Genomic DNA, 7,663 nt, shown 5'->3' with positions numbered 1-7,663 from the left:
TGAACAAACCAATACAAACATGAGCAAACAGGGCAAACTTCATACAGACAACAGCCCAGAAACAAAATCTAACTGTAAAATGCTTTCAGGACATGGAGTTTGTCATTATTAATTCAGAACAATTAGAAGTCATGAATTATAAAGACATTAAAGATAAGGATATATTACCTTTTAAAATCTGAACAAAGAACAATAAATGCTTCAGGAAAGAATGGGCTCTTCTAAAAATCAATTGCTACTGATAAAGAGGTCAGACCTTGTGTGTTTTGTAGGCCTGTTAAAGAAATTATGTCACTATTTTAGAAAAGTGACTACTTTCCTTGCATTAACAGTGCATCATACGATCCCATTATTGATTATTTACCTGTAATTGCACATCCCATTGTTTAACCCTGGTAACTTGCATTGCAGTATTTTTATTGTAAAAAACATTTATTGAACCACTTTTAGTAACATTTAAAGTTACCTTTAGCAAAACAAGTCAGTCACTGCTATTACTACTGTTATAGGAGTTATTAACAACTAACCCTGGTTAAGTTTTACCTCTGTGTTTTCTCTTTTAATGAGCTTTTTCATGCAGGAAAACTTTTAACTGCATGTTCTACAAAATGCTGATACTGTAGTCTTTCAAAATAATTGTATAGCACTTTTTTTTTTTTTTCAATCTTAAAAGAAATGTTATTACATTATTTGTTATTATTTTTGATGATTTATTTATGTAGCACGGTGGGTAGCACTGTCACCTCACAGCAAGTAGGTCCTGGGTTCGATCCCCAGGCGGGGCGGTCCGGGTCCTTTCTGTGCAGAGTTTGCATGTTGTCTCTGTGTCTGCGTGGGTTTGCTCCCACAGTACAAAAAACATGCAGTCAGGTTAATTGAAGACACTGAATTGCCCTATAGGTTAATGGATGTGTATGTGTGTGTGTGTGTGTGTGTATGTGTGTCTGCCCTGCGATTGAATGGCACCCCATCCAGGGTGTTACTGTGTGCCTTGCGCCCATTGAAAAGCTGTGGCCCTTATTGGATAAGCGGTTAAGAAAGTGAGTGAGTGAGTGTTAACTGTTGGTTAATATTGACTAATAATAAATAATATAACCTTAAAACAAGCACAATAGTGTTTCTAGCATCTAGGTCACATCTGGGCATTGTACGGCCCGCAGGCCACATCCGGCCCTTTACCTGTCCCCAATAATGGCAATAAAGTTGATGTTTGTACTTTTCATTTTTATTGCCTGATTGTAACATCTCCTAACAGTAACAGCTTATCAAAACTGTACAATTTACTGCTTCTTATAAAAAGATACAATTAATTCTGAGCAGAAGTTCACCCTATTAGTCCAGCCCTCCACAACAGTCCCAGTTTCTTATGTGGCCCCTTGGAAAATTTAATTGCCCACCTCTGATCTAGGTGATTCTACAAAAAAAGGACAAATTGCACCCTCTTAAAAATGTTTTACAGATTTGCACCCTTCAGCTGTTATTTAACACTAATTGGTTAAGCACACGTTGATCCTTATTAAACATTTTTGAAGGGTTTTTTTCCACTAGGTTGGCAACATGGCTGAGATTTTTTATTTAAAATACTTAATAAAAGACATTAGAGCACATGGTACCCCGAGGTGCCCAAGTGATTATGAAATTTTTTTGCTGACACAAAATTGGATAGCTTAACATGAACTGTGCCATGTTTTCAGTCAGATTAAAATCATGTCATTTCCTCTGGGTGATCCTTATTTTAGCAGTGTGAGAACATTTTAAAGGGGTATAAACACAACAACAGAACTAATTAATGAGTTGGGAATGGAAACAATTATTTAATTAAAAAATAAAAGACATATATGGAATCCCACATTTAACATTAGTGATGTTATTGGTAAGGCAAAGGTTTTATTTTAAGACAAAAACAGGCAACGTAAGTCTCCTGGCTGATACAATCCCCATGGTGAATTACGGTGGTGAAAACATTATGCTATGTGAAGCTCCTCAGTGGCAGGTACAGGGAGATTGGTAAGATTTGGGGGATTATAAAGCGCACACAAATAAATTTGTGTTGAAAATTGAAAACTATAGTTCAGCTTTCAAAACAACAATGACCCGAAGCATGCAGGGAAAACAACACTGGAGTGGCACTGGGGCCACTGAATATCTAAATGTTTTTTGAGTGTCCTAGCCAAAGCACCAACTTAATCCCCATTAAACATGTACAGAGATCTAAATAGATGGAAGTTCCCAGATGTCATCCATTAATCAAAATACAGCATTATAAACAACTTTAAAGAAATGAATGAATTAATAAATGTGGTATAAATGTATGAATAGCTCCCAAATAACAAAGCTCTCCTTAGAATATTTTCTGTTAGATTCTAAACAAAATCATCAATGTCTTCATACTTGAGACTTCAGTATGCATTCCTAATGAAGGCAGGAAAGAAAATCATTTGCCTTTGTGTCAAGCAGTATTAAAGAATGATCCCGAATACCGAGGAGGAGAGAAGGAGGTTCATCTACATACCGTAGAGATGCAGAAGAAATCTGTCTTGAAAACACACACGGGACGAATGAAATAAATACTTTGTTCTGTTTAAAGCTCACTATAAATAATTGATCATTATGTGAGATGCACACATTCTCAACCAAGCATGGATTAGTTTTAAATACAGAAAAATAGGCTTGATAGGTAAAAAAGCTAACTTTGCACTCGAAGAAATCCCTTTTTGAGTAAGCTTTTAGCAAATGAGCTGGCATGATTTAGAAACTGTACAATGGAATGGAGCTGCTACATGAATATGGATTCCTTTAACGTTCTCTGCCCAAAAAAAATAAATAAATAAATAAATAAAATAAAAAAACACCATTGGCAAGAAGCCCAGCAATTCCTAAAAGCCTATTAAACAATTACAGAGAGTACATTTAGCACTGCATTACAAATACTGTATATTGTGTAGAACACAATTGTATCCCACACTTTTTCCCCCATCACGGTTTAGGAGTTCAGGGGGAGAAGCATTTATGCTCTGTAGAAAAAAGGAAGTCACAGCTTACTCTTTTATAAAGAGATGTAATCAAGCTGTCAGTTTATACTGATGAAGATTTATGTAAAGACACTTTAATACGGCTGGGTGTCTGACTCCAAGGAATTTACAAAGGTTCTAATTTACTAAGATCCCAATTTAAGTGCTACTTTGCATGTGCAACTCAATTTACCATGTGCAGTTAAGAGGCGTATTGTGATAATTTACTTACAGTGCAATTACTGTGGGAACAACAACTATTTACTGAGTAAAGAATTTACACCGACTAGGCATAACATTATAACCACTGACAGGTGAAGTGAATAACACTGATTATCTCTTCATCATGGCACCTGTTAGGCAGCAAGTGAACATTTTATCCACTAAATTGATGTGTTAGAAGCAGTAAAAATGGGCAAACATAAGGATTTAAGCGAGTTTGACAAGGGCCAAATTATGATGGCTAGACGACTGTGTCAGAGCATCTCGGAACTGGACCATGGAGCAACCTAAGAAGGTGGCCTGGTCTGATGAATCACGTTTTCTTTTACATCACGTGGATGGCCGGGTGTGTGCGCGTCAACACAAGTCAACACCTCAAACTCGTTGTGTTCCTCAAACCATTCCTGAACCATTTTTGCTTTGTGGCAGGGCGCATTATCCTGCTGAAAGAGGCCACAGCCATCAGGGAATACCGTTTCTATGAAAGGGTGTACATGGTCTGCAACAATGCTTAGGTAGCTGGTACATGTCAAAGAAACATCCACATGGATGGCAGGACCCAAGGTTTCTCAGCAGAACATTGCCCGAAGCATCACACTGCCTTGCCTTCTTCCAAATTCCCTAGATCTCAATCCAGTCGAGCATCTGTGGGATGTTCTGGACCAGTGGTTCTCAAACTTTTTAGACCAAGTACCACCCATTATCAAACCAAAACTTCCAAGTACCACCTATGTTTCTCATCACAGAACCACATATGGCACACATTAATTAGGTGTGTGTGTGTATATATATTAGGTAAACTATACGACACCCCCGATATTAATATCAAATATTGCTACCTTGCCTTAAATGTAGGCCTAATTCAAACAACACAAACGAGAAAAAAAGATTTATTTCAAAAGGAAAAAAAACTACAGGTTAGAGACATACTGTGGTTGCATTGCATAAAGTTTCAGAACAATCCTCTCTTGTGCAGAGATGTGCCTGTGTTTGTTTCTGCTTTAAAACATACACGCCATGAAAGAACCAGATTTAACACAATTAAACAAGTTTATAGTTTATTTGCTCTCTCTCTCTCTGTGTGTGTGTGTGTCTCGCTCGCTCTCTGTGATACTGAAAGTGTTTTCGGATTTGAATATCGATAATAAACAGCTCTCATTACAATTTACGATTAATTCCCTCTACTGATGCGAAGCTGAATGGGTGGATTACAGTCTTTAAGAACTGCGCAGAAATAAAAGACTCGGTTCCTTTCGTTCATTTCAAAGATCCGTTCAATAGAATCGGATCGTTCGCGAACGACCCATCACTAGTATATATGCAGTTAGCACTGAGCATTACAGTGAGTGCGCGTGTTTAGCGGAGCAGCCTTGTGATGTCAGGAACGAGATCAGTGAGATTCAAACGCAGATCTGACTCTGACAAAAGTGAGAGAGCTACTGATAACTTTACTGATGATGTTTGGAAATTTCGAGATGGAAACCGCGAACGTGAAGTATAGACGTAATGAAGTACGGTGGCTGCGTAGGCCCGAATATTTTTAAAAACACATTCGTTTTAATACAATTAAACTGATTTTATTAAAACAGAATTATAAGAACTGTGAAATAGATTTTTATTAGTAATTTACACATTTTGTTTCATATTTTTTTTATTTATAATTATTAAATTATTTATTTTTTCGGTGCATGTAATTACTTTTCCGAGATTATCTGGCGTACCACCTCGTGCTGCTTCACGTACCACCAGTGGTACGCGTACCACAGTTTGAGAACCACTGTTCTGGACAAACAAGTTCAATCCATGGAGGCCCCACCTCACAACTTACAGGAGTTAAAGGATCTGCTGCAAACATCGTGGTGCCAGATACCACAGCACACCTTCAGGGGTCTAGTGGAGTCCATGCCTCAACGGGTCAGGGCTGTTTTGGCAGCAAAAGGGGGACCAACACAATATTAGGAAAGTGGTCATAATGTTATGCCTGATTGGTGTATATAATAATTGTTACACTATCAACCAGTCAGGGCACAGGCAGGACTAAACTTGTAATCACTGTGAATAAAACTGTTACACTTAGCTTACAAAAGTCAGATTTTCTCATTCACATATTACTAAAATGACAAATCAATGGGCATTAAAAATATGCTTTTTGAAACAGGACCACATTTAACAAAGACTAAACATGTTTCACTGAACATTACAGTATTTGTTTTGTAAAACTGAAATAAAAGTTCAAACAGATAAATGCTATTGGATGACTCATTTAGGTCGAATAAGTAGTAACATAAATATCATTTTTTAAATTTGAAACAGGGACAAATTGAAGCGCGTAAGGTCAGTTTAGTTATGAGCTTCATAATTATTAACCAATATCATCTAACCTGTACATCATAATAAGTGCACAATGAAATCTCCAGTAACCCTGAAGTTTATTGACAGAGATGAAAGCAAGCTAGCCTAGTTTACTGGCCTATTTGCTGTGTGATAATGTCATCTTCATAAAATGATGGGTGTGGAATATTTGACATGTTCTGCTGCTAAATAAATCATAAACACATTGAGCTAGGTAATTATATACTGCGTGCTACCTAGTGTAGGAGTATTGCTGGCATTATTGGTTCTGCCTTAACTGACAGTTGTTTGTGGCTTGGGATAAAACACCTTGATGGCTGGTCATCAGTGGCAGTAAGACATTTGTAATTTGTAATAATAATAATTATTATAATAATAATAATAATTATAATAATAATTATATGTATATGTTTCTACACTCACTGTCCATTTTATCAGCTCCACTAACCATATAGAAGCACTTTGTAATTCTGATTGTAGTCCGTCTGTATCTCTGCATGCTTTGTTAGCCCCCTTTCATGCTGTTCTTCAATGGTCAGGACCCCCACAGGACCACTACAGAGCAGGTATTATTTGGGTGGTGGGTCATTCTCAGCACTGTAGTGACACTGACATGGTGCTAGTATGAGTGGATAAGACACAGCAGCGCTGCTGGTGTTTTTAATCACCTCACTGTCACTGCTGGACTGAGAATCGTCCACCAAACAAAAATATCCAGTTAACAGCGCCCCGTGGGCAGCGTCCTGTGACCACTGATAAAGATCTAGAAGATGACCAACTCAAACAGCAGCAATAGATGAGCGATCGTCTCTGACTTTACATTTACAAGGTGGACCAACTACATAGGAGTGTCTAATAGAGTGGACACACAGTATTTTAAAAACTCCAGCAGAGCTGCTGTGTCTGATCCACTCATACCAGCACAACACACACTAACACACCACCACCATTTTATGGACAGTGGACAGTGGACATGGACAGTGAGAGTAGAAACCAGGAGGTGGTTTTAATGTTATGGCTGATCAGTGTATATATACTGTGTATATATACTAACTATAGTTTCTAGTTTGTTCTGTACACTTTAACACCCCTTGTACACCATCCATCAATCAAAATGGGTCCCCATAGGATCTCCAATGACCAGATGTTATTTGACTGATGGACCATTCTCAGCACTCTTTTCTTTTTTTGATCATGCTGTTAAAGACTGTTATTTTTGTATATATCTTACATTTCTATTTTTTAATATATGTATAAACACTTTTTATATCTCTGTATTCCTGAAAGTTTCTGTATTGCATTATTTTCCACCCAGCATTGACACTGATATTGCAACAACACTGCTTCAACACTACACAACACTACACTCATATCAGTAAAACACACACTACCACTGCAGTGCTGAGAATGGTTCACCACCAAACATTATCTACTCAGTGGGGGGTCTCTTTTGGTTACTACATGGGGAACAAGGGGTGACCAGGTGTACAGAGCAACAGAACAGGAACCAATTAGAAACAGTCAGTAATCATATTCCCACAAAATGTATCAGTGTGGTAGGTGTTGCTTATAGAATTATCAATGCATGTGTGTACAACATAAAGTGCTCGGCGAGTGTATACATGTAATAATAAGAATTAATTATTTAAAAAATTAATAAATAAATAATAAATGTGTAAAATACATTCATATGCTTTAAATCATAGCCCTGGGTTGTATGGTTATCATAAAATATTTCAAACTGTTTCACTCTGAACTGTCAATTAATGTCTCCATTAACATACCGCATTCACAGTGTTCTACCATTATGCTAAATGCGCTAAGTGGATCTAACAGCTACATTTTGTCTGTTCCAAATTAACAGGCACCCGTATTAGAACGTCTGCGTGAGAGAAACATTTTCATGCTTCTTTTTTTTCCTCATTGAGCACATTACACAGCAATTATAATTAGAGCAAGTGCTTTATGAGTCCATCTGCTTTTCTGTTCATTTCTCTTACAAAAATTAGCAAAATTATGGGCTTTGCCTCTTACAAAATCTGCCTTATGGTGACTCATATTAACTTTTTACACTTGAT

This window comes from Trichomycterus rosablanca, chromosome 13, assembly GCF_030014385.1.
Source record: "Trichomycterus rosablanca isolate fTriRos1 chromosome 13, fTriRos1.hap1, whole genome shotgun sequence".
Taxonomy (NCBI): Eukaryota; Metazoa; Chordata; class Actinopteri; order Siluriformes; family Trichomycteridae; genus Trichomycterus; species Trichomycterus rosablanca.
Note: the sequence above shows the minus strand (reverse complement) of the source record.